The sequence below is a fragment of the Ranitomeya imitator genome, chromosome 1, assembly GCF_032444005.1.
Source record: "Ranitomeya imitator isolate aRanImi1 chromosome 1, aRanImi1.pri, whole genome shotgun sequence".
Classification (NCBI taxonomy): Eukaryota; Metazoa; Chordata; class Amphibia; order Anura; family Dendrobatidae; genus Ranitomeya; species Ranitomeya imitator.
This window is the reverse complement of record NC_091282.1, coordinates 347,917,019-347,931,788: the sequence shown is the minus strand read 5'-3', so window position 1 is coordinate 347,931,788 and position 14,770 is coordinate 347,917,019. Positions and strand designations below refer to the sequence as shown.

At 45.9% G+C, this 14,770-nt stretch overlaps 1 protein-coding gene across 1 annotated transcript in view; it reads left to right on the top strand.

Annotated features, from left to right (window-relative positions):
* LOC138672052 (acyl-CoA dehydrogenase family member 11-like) overlaps positions 1-14,770 on the top strand; it is a 239,854-nt gene that overhangs the window by 203,693 nt on the left and 21,391 nt on the right. The gene's annotated exons all lie outside the window — the stretch shown is intronic.

Here is a 14,770-nt window from a genome sequence, read left to right as displayed (position 1 = left end):
CAAGCCATAAGCTCTCTAAAAGAAGACGGGGTTATTATCCCTGTCCCTCAAAGTTAAAGGTTTCAAGGTTTTTATTCAAACCTGTTCATTGTTCCAAAGAAGGACAGTACAGTACGGCCGATACTGGACCTAAAACTGCTGAACAAGTTCATCAGGGTATGACGGTTCCGAATGGAATCGCTTCGTTCTGTCATCGCCTCCATGGGAAAAGCCACGTTCCTGGCGCCTAGACATCCAGGACGCGTACCTCCACATTCCAATTTTCCCTTCTCGCCAGAGGTTCCTTCGCTTCGCAGTTCAGGAACAACACTTCCAATTCGTTGCTTTGCCCTTCGGCCTCGCCTCCGCTCCCAGGGTATTCACCAAAGTCATGGCGGCCGCCGTGGCCATCCTTCACACCCGAGGCGTGGTGGTGCTACCCTATCTAGACGATATCCTCATCAAAGGCCCCTCTTTTCGCACCTGCAAGGAGGTCGTGAACATCACAATAGATTCTCTTTGTCGCCTGGGTTGGAAGATAAATTTCAAAAATCTTCCCCAGTACCCGCCTCAGCGAATTTCCTTTCTAGGGGTTGGTGTTTCTTCCCCCGGAAAAGCTCTCAGCGTTACAGCGGGGAGCTTAGAAGCTCTCTCAACCTCGCACTCTCTGCGCTTCAGTATGAGAGTCCTCGGCAGGATGGTAGCAGCTATGGAGGCGGTTCCATTTGCCCAATTACACCTCTGTCCCTTACAGCATGCCCTCCTGGCTGTTTGGGACAGGAACCCGTTCCCCTCGACCGTCGGTTCTTCCTTCCCCAGCGAGTCAGACAGTCTCTCAGGTGATGGACATTGAAGTCTTCCCTGAATCAATGGAAGTCTTTTCTTCCAGTGCATTGGCTAGTTGTGACAACAGATGCCAGTCTTCTAAGCTGGGGAGCGGTGTTCCTACATCACACTGCTCAGGGCCGCTGGTCACTTCAGGAATCACGCCTTCCGATCAACATCTTAGAAATTCGGGCAATCAGGTTACCTCTTCTCCATTTCCATCCCATCCTGGAGGGTTGTCCCATCAGGATTCAGTCAGACATTGCCACTGCGGTGGTATACATCAACTCACAGGGGGTAACCCGCAGCATGGCAGCCATGTGCGAGGTAGGCTACATTCTCCGTTGGGCCGAGGAAAATCGCTCAATGATTTCTGTGGTTCACATCCTGGGAGTGGACAATTGGGAGGCAGATTTCCTCAGTCGTCAAGGCCTCGATTCCGGGGAGTGATCTCTTCATCCGGAGATCTTCCACCAGATCTGCTGTCGTTGGGGAACTCCGGACGTGGATCTGATGGCCTCACGGCTAAATTCCAAAGTTCCCGACTTCATAGCTCGGTCCCACGATCCAGCAGCCATCGGGGCAGATGCACTCATACTCCCGTGGCATCATTTTTGACTTCTGTACATATTTCCCCCGCTCCCCTTACTGCCGAGAGTCATCAAGAAGATCAGAGCGGAGGGAGTACAAGTAATCCTGATTGCGCCAGATTGGCCGCGCAGGGCGTGGTACGCTGTTGTGAGTTCTGTTTTTGGGCTCCCTCTGGTGGTTACTGATGGTACTGGGTGACTTGTCTTTCCTGGGTTTCTGGGTTCCACCTGTTCCATCAGCATATGGGAGTTTCCTATTTAACCTGGCCTTGCTGGCATTTCCTCGCCGGTTATCAATGTATCCAGTGTGTCTTGTTACCTCTGCTCCCTGCTCCTAGAACCTTCTGGTCAAGCTAAGTTTGGATTTTCCTGTTTTTGTGTTTTGCTTTATTTGGTTTTTAGTCCAGCCTGCAGATATGTGATTCTTGCTGCTGGTTGCTCTAGTGGGCTGAAATTGCTCCTCATGTACCATGAGTTGGCACATGAGTTCAAGTAATTTCAGGATGGTTTTTTGAAGGGTTTTTCGCTGACCGCGCAGTTCACTTTTGTATCCTCTGCTATCTAGCTTTAGCGGGCCTCATTTTGCTGAAACTGTTTTCATACTGCGTATGTGCTTTCCTCTCATTTCACCGTCATTATATGTGGGGGGCTGCTATTTCTGTGGGGGATTTCTCTGGAGGCAAGAGAGGTCTGTGTTTCTACTAATAGGGGAAGTTAGATCTTCGGCTGGAGCGAGACGTCTAGGATCATCGTAGGCACGTTCCCCGGCTACTTTTATTTGTGTGTTAGGTTCAGGGTCGCGGTCAGCTCAGGTTCCATCGCCCTAGAGCTTGTTTGTATCTGTGCTTGTCCTTTGGTGATCCCCTGCCATTGGGATCATGACAGTATAACCGGCCCACAAAGTGTTAATTGTATTGGCTGAAGTAGGAGGATAAGTAGTCTGAGGAAGTTTTCTTTTTTTTTTTTTTTTTTTCCTTCTCTTTCCCTCAGAGTTTGCTGCCTAGCCTTATTGCAGCCTGGCTACTTCCTCCTCCTCTTAATCTTTGAATGGCTCTGATCCCAGCTGTTTATCATGGACGTCCAGAGTTTGGCTTCCAGCCTGAATAATCTTGCCACTAAGGTTCAAAATATACAGGATTTTGTTGTACATGCTCCTATGTCTGAACCTAGAATTCCTGTCCCAGAGTTTTTTTCTGGAGATAGATCTCGTTTTCTGAATTTTAGGAACAATTGCAAGTTGTTTCTTTCTCTGAAATCTCGCTCCTCTGGAGACCCTGCTCAGCAAGTCAAGATAATTATATCTTTCCTGCGGGGTGACCCTCAGGATTGGGCATTTGCATTGGCACCAGGGGACCCTGCGTTGCTTAATGCGGATGCGTTTTTTCTGGCATTGGGTTTGCTCTATGAGGAACCTAACCAAGAGATTCAGGCTGAAAAAGCTTTGTTGGCCCTCTCTCAGGGGCAAGATGAAGCAGAAATTTATTGTCAAAAATTTCGGAAGTGGTCGGTGCTTACTCAGTGGAATGAGTGCGCTCTGGCTGCAAAGTTCAGAGATGGCCTTTCTGAGGCCATTAAAGATGTTATGGTGGGGTTCCCTGCGCCTGCTGGTCTGAATGAGTCTATGACTATGGCTGTTCAGATTGATCGGCGTTTACGGGAGCGCAAACCTGTGCATCATTTGGCGGTGTCGTCTGAACCGTCACCTGAGATAATGCAATGTGATAGAATTCAGTCCAGAAGTGAACGGCAAAAGTATAGGCGGAAAAAAGGGTTGTGCTTTTATTGTGGTGATTCAGCTCATGTTATATCAGCATGCTCTAAACGCACAAAAAAGGTTGATAAGTCTGTTGCCATTAGTACTTTACAGTCTAAGTTCATTCTGTCTGTGACTCTGATTTGTTCATTATCATCCATTTCCGTCGATGCCTATGTGGATTCAGGCGCTGCCCTGAGTCTTATGGATTCGTCATTTGCCAATCGCTGTGGGTTTAGTCTGGAGCCTCTAGAAATCCCTATTCCTTTGAAGGGAATTGACTCTACACCTTTGGCTATGAATAAACCTCAGTACTGGACACAAGTGACCATGCGTATGACTCCCGTTCATCAGGAGGTGATTCGCTTCCTGGTACTGTATAATTTGCATGATGTTCTAGTACTTGGTCTGCCATGGTTACAAACTCATAATCCAGTCCTTGACTGGAAAAAAATGTCTGTGTTAAGCTGGGGTTGTCAGGGGGTTCATGATGATGCACCTCCGATTTCTATCGCTTCATCTACTCCTTCTGAGATTCCTGTGTTTTTGTCTGACTATCGGGATGTTTTTGAGGAGCCTAAGCTCAGTTCGCTTCCTCCTCACAGGGATTGCGATTGTGCTATAAATTTAATTCCAGGCAGTAAATTTCCTAAAGGTCGTTTGTTCAATCTGTCAGTGCCAGAGCATACTGCTATGCGGGATTATGTTAAGGAGTCCTTGGAAAAGGGACATATTCGTCCATCTTTGTCCCCTTTGGGAGCAGGTTTTTTTTTCGTGGCCAAAAAAGATGGTTCCTTGAGGCCTTGTATAGATTATCGTCTTTTGAATAAGATTACCGTAAAATATCAGTATCCTTTGCCATTGTTGACTGATTTGTTTGCTCGCATTAAGGGGGCTAAATGGTTCACTAAGATTGATCTTCGGGGTGCGTATAATCTTATACGAATAAAGCAAGGTGATGAGTGGAAAACCGCATTTAATACGCCTGAGGGCCATTTTGAGTATTTGGTAATGCCTTTTGGACTTTCTAATGCTCCTTCAGTCTTCCAGTCCTTTATGCACGATATTTTCCGTGAATATCTGGATAAATTTATGATTGTGTATTTGGATGATATTTTGGTTTTTTCTGATGACTGGGAGTCTCATGTTCAGCAGGTCAGGAAGGTGTTTCAGGTCCTGCGGGCCAATTCCTTGTTTGTAAAAGGCTCAAAGTGTCTCTTTGGAGTCCAGAAGATTTCTTTCTTGGGGTATATTTTTTCCCCTTCTACTATTGAGATGGATCCCGTCAAGGTTCAGGCTATTTGTGACTGGACGCAGCCTACATCTCTTAAGAGTCTACAGAAGTTCTTGGGCTTTGCTAATTTCTATCGTCGTTTTATAACTAATTTTTCTAGTGTTGTTAAGCCTTTGACGGATTTGACTAAGAAGGGTGCTGATGTTGCTGATTGGTCTCCTGCGGCTGTGGAGGCCTTTCAGGAACTTAAGCGCCGGTTTTCTTCTGCTCCTGTGTTGCGTCAGCCAGATGTTTCGCTCCCTTTTCAGGTTGAGGTTGATGCTTCCGAGATTGGAGCGGGGGCGGTTTTGTCACAGAGAAGCTCCGATGGCTCAGTGATGAAGCCATGCGCGTTTTTTTCTAGAAAGTTTTCGCCGGCTGAGCGGAATTATGATGTTGGTAATCGGGAACTTTTGGCCATGAAGTGGGCATTTGAGGAGTGGCGTCATTGGCTAGAGGGTGCTAGACATCGTGTGGTGGTCTTGACTGATCACAAAAATTTGATTTACCTTGAGTCTGCCAGGCGTCTGAATCCTAGACAGGCTCGTTGGTCACTCTTTTTCTCTCGTTTCAATTTTGTGGTTTCATACCTGCCAGGTTCAAAGAATGTGAAGGCGGATGCTCTTTCTAGGAGTTTTGTGCCTGACTCCCTTGGAAATTCTGAGCCCTCTGGTATCCTTAGGGATGGGGTGATTTTGTCTGCTGTCTCCCCAGACTTGCGACGTGCTTTGCAGGAGTTTCAGGCGGGTAAACCTGATTGTTGTCCGCCTGAGAGACTGTTTGTTCCGGATAATTGGACCAGTAGAGTCATCTCCGAGGTCCATTCTTCTGCGTTGGCAGGTCATCCTGGAATATTTGGTACTAGAGACTTGGTGGCCAGGTCTTTTTGGTGGCCTTCCTTGTCGAGGGATGTGCGTTCTTTTGTGCAGTCTTGTGAGGTTTGTGCTCGGGCTAAGCCTTGCTGTTCTCGGGCCAGTGGATTGTTGTCACCTTTGCCTATCCCGAAGAGGCCTTGGACACACATTTCCATGGACTTTATTTCGGATCTCCCTGTCTCTCAAAAAATGTCCGTCATCTGGGTTGTGTGTGATCGCTTTTCTAAAATGGTTCATCTGGTACCCTTGCCTAAGTTGCCTTCCTCCTCTGAGTTGGTCCCTCTGTTTTTTCAGAATGTGGTTCGTTTGCATGGGATTCCTGAGAACATCGTTTCTGACAGGGGATCCCAGTTTGTGTCTAGATTTTGGCGGACGTTCTGTACTAAGATGGGCATTGATTTGTCCTTTTCGTCTGCATTCCATCCTCAGACGAATGGCCAGACTGAACGAACTAATCAGACCTTGGAAACTTATTTAAGGTGTTTTGTTTCTGCTGATCAGGATGACTGGGTTACCTTTTTGCCGCTGGCCGAGTTTGCCCTTAATAATCGGGCTAGTTCTGCTACCTTGGTTTCTCCTTTCTTTTGTAATTCGGGGTTTCATCCTCGTTTTTCCTCTGGTCAGGTGGAACCTTCTGATTGTCCTGGAGTGGACATGGTGGTGGATAGGTTGCACCGGATTTGGAGTCATGTGGTGGACAATTTGAAGTTGTCCCAGGAGAAGGCTCAGCAGTTTGCTAATCGCCGTCGCCGCGTGGGTCCTCGACTTCTTGTTGGTGACTTGGTGTGGTTGTCTTCTCATTTTGTTCCTATGAAGGTCTCTTCTCCTAAGTTCAAGCCTCGGTTCATCGGTCCCTATAGGATCTTGGAAATTCTTAACCCTGTGTCGTTTCGTTTGGATCTCCCGGCATCGTTTGCTATTCATAATGTGTTCCATCGGTCGTTGTTGCGGAAGTATGAGGTACCTGTTGTTCCTTCGCTTGAGCCTCCTGCTCCAGTGCTGGTGGAGGGAGAATTGGAGTATGTTGTGGAGAAGATCTTGGATTCTCGTGTTTCCAGACGGAAACTCCAGTATTTGGTCAAGTGGAAGGGTTATGGTCAGGAGGATAATTCTTGGGTGGTTGCCTCGGATGTTCATGCTGATGATTTGGTTCGCGCTTTTCATAGGGCTCATCCTGGTCGCCCTGGTGGTTCTCGTGAGGGTTCGGTGACCCCTCCTCAAGGGGGGGATACTGTTGTGAGTTCTGTTTTTGGGCTCCCTCTGGTGGTTACTGATGGTACTGGGTGACTTGTCTTTCCTGGGTTTCTGGGTTCCACCTGTTCCATCAGCATATGGGAGTTTCCTATTTAACCTGGCCTTGCTGGCATTTCCTCGCCGGTTATCAATGTATCCAGTGTGTCTTGTTACCTCTGCTCCCTGCTCCTAGAACCTTCTGGTCAAGCTAAGTTTGGATTTTCCTGTTTTTGTGTTTTGCTTTATTTGGTTTTTAGTCCAGCCTGCAGATATGTGATTCTTGCTGCTGGTTGCTCTAGTGGGCTGAAATTGCTCCTCATGTACCATGAGTTGGCACATGAGTTCAAGTAATTTCAGGATGGTTTTTTGAAGGGTTTTTCGCTGACCGCGCAGTTCACTTTTGTATCCTCTGCTATCTAGCTTTAGCGGGCCTCATTTTGCTGAAACTGTTTTCATACTGCGTATGTGCTTTCCTCTCATTTCACCGTCATTATATGTGGGGGGCTGCTATTTCTGTGGGGGATTTCTCTGGAGGCAAGAGAGGTCTGTGTTTCTACTAATAGGGGAAGTTAGATCTTCGGCTGGAGCGAGACGTTTAGGATCATCGTAGGCACGTTCCCCGGCTACTTTTATTTGTGTGTTAGGTTCAGGGTCGCGGTCAGCTCAGGTTCCATCGCCCTAGAGCTTGTTTGTATCTGTGCTTGTCCTTTGGTGATCCCCTGCCATTGGGATCATGACAGTACGCGGAACTAGTTCAACTAGTTGCCGATGTTCCCTGGCGATCACCGAATCGCGCAGACCTGAGATGAGTCTCAGAGCTGGCGGCTTTGTCTTGTCAAGTTCCGTTCCTGAATTTTCATCAGTATTAGGTGGTTTTGAGAACTTTTTGCCAAAAGTTGTCTCATCCTTCCATCTCAATCAGGAGATTGTCTTACTGTCACTCTGTCCAGCACCAGCACATCGCATCGAGAAGGCCCTCCACACACTTGATTTAGTGAGAGCTCTCAAGAGATACGTCTCGCGGACTGCATCCTTCCGCAGGTCAGATGCCCTGTTTGTGCTCCCGGAAGGGCCAAGGAAGGGGTTTCTCGCTTCCAAGGCGACAATAGCCAAATGGATTCGTTCAACTATTCAGGAGTCCTACCGAGTCAGAGGTCATCCTGTCCCAGCAGGGATTAAGGCTCATTCCACTCGGTCAGTGGGTGCGTCTTGGGCCATCCGGCACCAAGCTCGGCTGCACAAGTTTGCAGAGCTGCGACCTGGTCCAGTCTACATACATTTACAAAACATTACCATATTCATTCTCAGGCCTCGGCAGATGCGACCGTCGGCAGATGAATTTTGCAGGCGGATGTGCCGCATCTGTAACCTGTGGGTACAAGGAGCAATTACAGTTGATTGTTCCCCACCCAGGGACTGCTCCAGGACATCCCATGGTCCTGTGTCCCCCAATGAGACGTAGGAGAAACAGGGATTTTTGTGTACTCACCGTAAAATCCTTTTCCCCGAGCCAATAATTGGGGGACACAGCACCCACCCTGTTAGCCGAACGGCTTTGGTTTTCTGTGTTGGCTTGGTTTTGACATAGTTCATCCTGGTTAAATGTTAAGCTCCTACTGCTTTGTTACCGAACTGGTTCACTTGGAGCCAGCAGGAGGGTGTATACTGCAGGGCAGGAGCTATTCTTTCTGCATTACTTAGTGTCCTAGTAGCAGCAGCATAACACCCAAGGTCCTGTGTCCCCAATGATTGGCTCGGAGAAAAGGATTTTACGGTGAGCACACAAAAATCCCTGTATTGCCTAATCTATAGATCATTAATTGCAGTGGGATAACAACACCCGACATCCCCACTGATCAGCTGCCTAGCAGCTATGGCAGCGAGAAGATGTAAACCTTGTCCAGAGCTGGAACAGAGCAGATCTATTCACTGTTTAATAGATGCTCCTGGTTATTACAGCTTAGCTCCTATTCAATTACCACGCGTTGGACCCTTACCAACCTGATATTGAAGAATTATCCTGTGGATAGTTCATAAATATCAAGTTAGTGGACAGCTCCTTTAATCAGTACTTCCATAAGATATATCTTTTTTTTTGTTAATTCATTTTACTTAAACCTGTCGGCAGTTTTGGCCAATATAAGATACGGCCACTGCCTTTCAGGGCTTATCTACAGCATTCTATAATGCTGTAGATAAGCCCCCGATCCGACCTGAAAGATAAGAGAAATAGGTCCTATTATACTCATCCGGGGGTGTTCTGGTGCGGTCCGGTCCGATGGGTGTCGCAGGTCCGTGTCCGGTACCTCCCATCTTTTTGTGATTCCTGCTTGCTTCATTGCTCATCGACATCGCGCTCCTGCGCAGGCGTACTTGTCTGCCCTGTTGAGGGCAGAGCAAACTACTGCAGTGTGCAGTGCTGGGCCTCTCTGACCTTTCCCAGTGCCTGTGTACTGCAGTACTTTGGTCTGCCCTCAACAGGACAGATAAGTACGCCTGCGCAGGAGCACGATACCAGGGAGCGATGAAGCAAGCAGGAGGGAGGCACCACAAGAAGAAAGGAGGTGTCGGACCCGTACCTGGGACACCCACCGGACCGGACTGCCTCCCCGGGTAAGGATAATAAACGTATTTTTTTTATCTTTCAGGTCGGACCAGGGGCTTATCTACAGCATTATGGAATGCTGTAGATAAGCCCTGAAAGGCAGTGGCTGTATCTTATTTCCGCCAAAACTGCTGACAGGTTTGCTTTAACATGTTGCAAAACAAAGAATTTGATGAGCTAGAAGAAGATACATGATCAATTAAGTGATTACCTATACAAAACAAAAGTCATATTATTACAGCCTGGGTTAACACATAGATGGAGCAGAGAAATATGAAGGACTCTCCGGTTAGATAAGAGATCAGGACTGATTATCAGAGACCCAAGCCAAGAGCAAAACAGGGTTCTGGTATCCCAGTACTTTAGGTTGAGATGAGGGAAGGAGAAAAGCAAAATGCGTATATAATAGAAAAGGAACAGAACAAGAAAAATATTTAACCAGTGTGTTACTTGAGGGTCAAGGGTTAGAAGACAAAAGACCTTTTGAAATTTAGCTGGTCATCCCCTATTCTGAAAGAAAACTTTCTCATATGTAACAGTAGTGTTAACCAGTGCCTTCCATCTGCCAATTGTGGGAGGCTTTTCAGCCATCTTTCAGGGAGCAATTGTTTTCCTAGGCAAGAATAAGATTTCCCTGAGAAAGTGTGATGTTGCCAATGTTATTCATCTAACTACTCAAATAATAACCGTTTAGATTTGCACACTATAGGGATTGATAGAGAGAACAGCAACCTAAAAAATATTAACCCCTTTACCCCCAAGGGTGGTTTGCACGTCAATGACCAGGCCAATTTTTACAATTCTGACCACTGTCCCTTTATGAGGTTATAACTCCGAAACGCTTCAACGGATCCTGGTGATTCTGACACTGTTTTCTCGTGACATATTGTACTTCATGATAGTGGTAAAATTTCTTTGATAGTACCTGCGTTTATTTGTGAAAAAAACGGAAATTTGGCGAAAATTTTGAAAATTTCGCAATTTTCAAACTTTGAATTTTTATGCAATTAAATCACAGAGATATGTCACACAAAATACTTAATAAGTAACATTTCCCACATGTCTCCTTTACATCAGCATAATTTTGGAACCAATTTTTTTTTTGTTAGGGAGTTATAAGGGTTAAAAGTTGACCAGCAATTTCTCATTTTTACAACACCATTTTTTTTTAGGGACCACGTCTCATTTGAAGTCATTTTGAGGGGTCTATATGATAGAAAATGCCCAAGTGTGACACCATTCTAAAAACTGCACCCCTCAAGGTGCTCAAAACCACATTCAAGAAGTTTATTTACCCTTCAGGTGTTTAATAGGAATTTTTGGAATGTTTAAATAAAAATGAACATTTAACTTTTTTACACAAAAAATTTACTTCAGCTCCAATTTGTTTTATTTTACCAAGGGTAACAGGAGAAATTGGACCCAAAAAGTTGTTGTCCAATTTGTCCTGAGTACGCTGATACCCCATATGTGGCAGTAAACCACTGTTTGGGCGCATGGGAGAGCTCGGAAGGGAAGGAGCGCTATTTGACTTTTCAATGCAAAATTGACAGGAATTGAGATGGGACGCCATGTTGCGTTTGGAGAGCCACTGATGTGCCTAAACATTGAAACCCCCCACAAGTGACACCATTTTGGAAAATAGACCCCCTAAGGAACTTATCTGGATGTGTGGTGAGCACTTTGACCCACCAAGTGCTTCACAGAAGTTTATAATGCAGAACCGTAAAAATAAAAAATCATATTTTTTCACAAAAATTATATTTTTGCCCCCAATTTTTTATTTTTCCAAGGGTAAGAGAAGAAATTGGACCTCAAAAGTTGTTGTCCAATTTGTCCTGAGTACACTGATACCCCATATGTGGCAGTAAACCACTGTTTGGGCGCATGGGAGAGCACGGAAGGGAAGGAGCGCAGTTTGACTTTTCAATGCAAAATTGACAGAAATTGAGATGGGACGCCATGTTGCGTTTGGAGAGCCACTGATGTGCCTAAACATTGAAACCCCCCACAAGTGACACCATTTTGGAAAGTAGACCCCCTAAGGAACTTATCTAGAGGTGTGGTGAGCACTTTGACCCACCAAGTGCTTCACAGAAGTTTATAATGCAGAACCGTAAAAATAAAAAATCATATTTTTTCACAAAAATTATATTTTTGCCCCCAATTTTTTATTTTTCCAAGGGTAAGAGAAGAAATTGGACCTCAAAAGTTGTTGTCCAATTTGTCCCGAGTACGCTGATACCCCATATGTGGCAGTAAACCACTGTTTGGGCGCATGGGAGAGCTCGGAAGGGAAGGAGCGCCGTTTGACTTTTCAATGCAAAATTGACAGGAATTGAGATGGGACGCCATGTTGCGTTTGGAGAGCCACTGATGTGCCTAAACATTGAAACCCCCCACAAGTGACACCATTTTGGAAAGTAGACCCCCTAAGGAACTTATCTGGATGTGTGGTGAGCACTTTGACCCACCAAGGGCTTCACAGAAGTTTATAATGCAGAGCCATAAAAATAAAAAAAAAATTTTCCCACAAAAATTATTTTTTAGCCCCCAGTTTTGTATTTTCCCTAGGGTAACAGGAGAAATTGGACCCCAAAAGTTGTTGTCCAATTTGTCCTGAGTACGCTGATACCCCATATGTGGGGGGGAACCACCGTTTGGGCGCATGGGAGGGTTCGGAAGGGAAGGAGCGCCATTTGGAATGCAGACTTAGATGGAATGGTCTGCAGGCGTCACATTGCGTTTGCAGAGCCCCTAATGTACCTAAACAGTAGAAACCCCCCACAAGTAACACCATTTTGGAAAGTAGACCCCCTAAGGAACTCATCTTGATGTGTTGTGAGAGCTTTGAACCCCCAAGTATTTCACTACAGTTTATAACGCAGAGCCATGCAAATAAAAAATTTTTTTTTTTCCACAAAAATTATATTTTAGCCCCCAGTTTTGTATTTTTCCAAGGTTAGCAGGAGAAATTGGACCCTAAATGTTGTTGTCCAATTTGTCCTGAGTACGCTGATACCCGATATGTGGGGGGGAACCACCGTTTGGGCGCATGGGAGGGCTCGGAAGGGAAGGAGCATCATTTGGAATGCAGACTTAGATGGATTGGTCTGCAGGCGTCACATTGCGTTTGCAGAGCCCCTAATGTACCTAAACAGTAGAAACCCCCCACAAGTGACCCCATATTGGAAACTAGACCCCTCAATGAACTTATCTAGATGTGTTGTGAGAACTTTGAACCCCCAAGTGTTTCACTACAGTTTATAACGCAGAGCCGTGAAAATAAAAAATCTTTTTGTTTTCCCACAAAAATTATTTTTTAGCCCCCAGTTTTGTATTTTCCCAAGGGTAACAGGAGAAATTGGTCCACAAAAGTTGTTGTCCAATTTGTCCTGAGTACGCTGATACCCCATATGTTGGGGTAAACCCCTGTTTGGGCACACAGGAGAGCTCGGAAGGGAAGGAGCACTGTTTTACTTTTTCAACGCAGAATTGGCTGGAATTGAGATCGGACGCCATGTCATGTTTGGAGAGCCCCTGATGTGCCGAAACAGTGGAAACCCCCCAATTATAACTGAAACCCTAATCTAAACACACCCCTAACCCTAATTCCAACGGTAACCCTAACCACACCTCTAACCCTGACACACCCCTAACCCTAATCCCAACCCTATTCCCAACTGTAAATGTAATCTAAACCCTAACCCTAACTTTAGCCCCAACCCTAACTGTAGCCCCAACCCTAACCCTAACCCTAGCCCTAACCCTAGCCCTAACCCTAGCCCTAACCCTAACCCTAGCCCTAACCCTAGCCCTAACCCTAGCCCTAACCCTAGCCCTAACCCTAGCCCTAACCCTAACCCTAGCCCTAACCCTAGCCCTAACCCTAGCCCTAGCCCTAACCCTAGCCCTAACCCTAACCCTAGCCCTAGCCCTAACCCTAACCCTAGCCCTAGCCCTAACCCTAGCCCTAACCCTAGCCCTAACCCTAGTCCTAGCCCTAACCCTAGCCCTAACCCTAGCCCTAATGGGAAAATGGAAATAAATACATTTTTTTTTATTTTTCCCTAACTAAGGGGGTGATGAAGGGGGGTTTGATTTACTTTTATAGCGAGTTTTTTAGCGGATTTTTATGATTGGCAGCCGTCACACACTGAAAGACCCTTTTTATTGCAAAAAATATTTTTTGCAATACCACATTTTGAGAGCTATAATTTTTCCATATTTTGGTCCACAGAGTCATGTGAGGTCTTGTTTTTTGCGGGACGAGTTGACGTTTTTATTGAAAACATTTTTGGGCACGTGACATTTTTTTATCGCTTTTTATTCCGATTTTTGTGAGGAAGAATGACCAAAAGCCAGCTATTCATGAATTTCTATTGGGGGAGGCGTTTATACCGTTCCGCGTTTGGTAAAATTGATAAATCAGTTTTATTCTTCGGGTCAGTACGATTACAGCGATACCTCATTTATATCATTTTTTTATGGTTTGGCGCTTTTATAAGATAAAAACTATTTTACAGAAAAAATAATTATTTTTGCATCGCTTTATTCTCAGGACTATAACTTTTTTTTTTTTTGCTGATGATGCTGTATGGCAGCTCTTTTTTTGCGGGACAATATGACGCTTTCAGCGGTACCATGGTTATTTATATCTGTCCTTTTGATCGCGTGTTATTCCACTTTTTGTTCGGCGGTATGATAATAAAGCGTTGTTTTTTGCCTCGTTTTTTTTTTTTTTTTTTCTTACGGTGTTTACTGAAGGGGTTAACTAGTGGGACAGTTTTATAGGTCGGGTCGTTACGGACGCGGCGATACTAAATATGTGTACTTTTATTGGTTTTTTTTTTTATTTAGATGAAGAAATGTATTTATGGGAATAATATTTTTTTTTTTTTTCATTATTTTGGAATATTTTTTTTATTTTTTTTACACATTTGGAAAATTTTTTTTTTTACTTTTTTACTTTGTCCCAGGGGGGGACATCACAGATCAGTGATGTGACAGTTTGCACAGCACTCTGTCAGATCACTGATCTGACATGCAGCGCTGCAGCCTTCACAGTGCCTGCTCTGAGCAGGCTCTGTGAAGCCACCTCCCTCCCTGCAGGACCCGGATCCGCGGCCATCTTGGATCCGGGGCTGGAGGGAGCAGGGAGGGAGGTGAGACCCTCGCAGCAACGCGATCACATCGCGTTGCTCCGGGGGTCTCAGGGAAGCCCGCAGGGAGCCCCCTCCCTGCGCGGTGCTTCCCTGCACCGCCGGCACATCGCGATCATCTTTGATCGCGGTGTGCCAGGGGTTAATGTGCCGGGGGCGGTCCGTGACCGCTCCTGGCACATAGTGCCGGATGTCAGCTGCGATAAGCAGCTGACACCCGGCCGCGATCGGCCGCGCTCCCCCCGTGAGCGCGGCCGATCGGCTATGACGTACTATCCCGTCCAGGGTCAGATAAGCCCAGGGCACCTCGACGGGATAGTACGTCTAAGGTCACAGAGGGGTTAAAGGGAGCCTGTCACCCCCAAAATCGAAAGTGAGCTAAGTCCACCGGCATCATTATTCTGTAATGCTGTTGATAAGCCCCCGATGTATCCTGAAAGATGAGAAAAAGAGGTTAGATTGTACTCACCTGGGT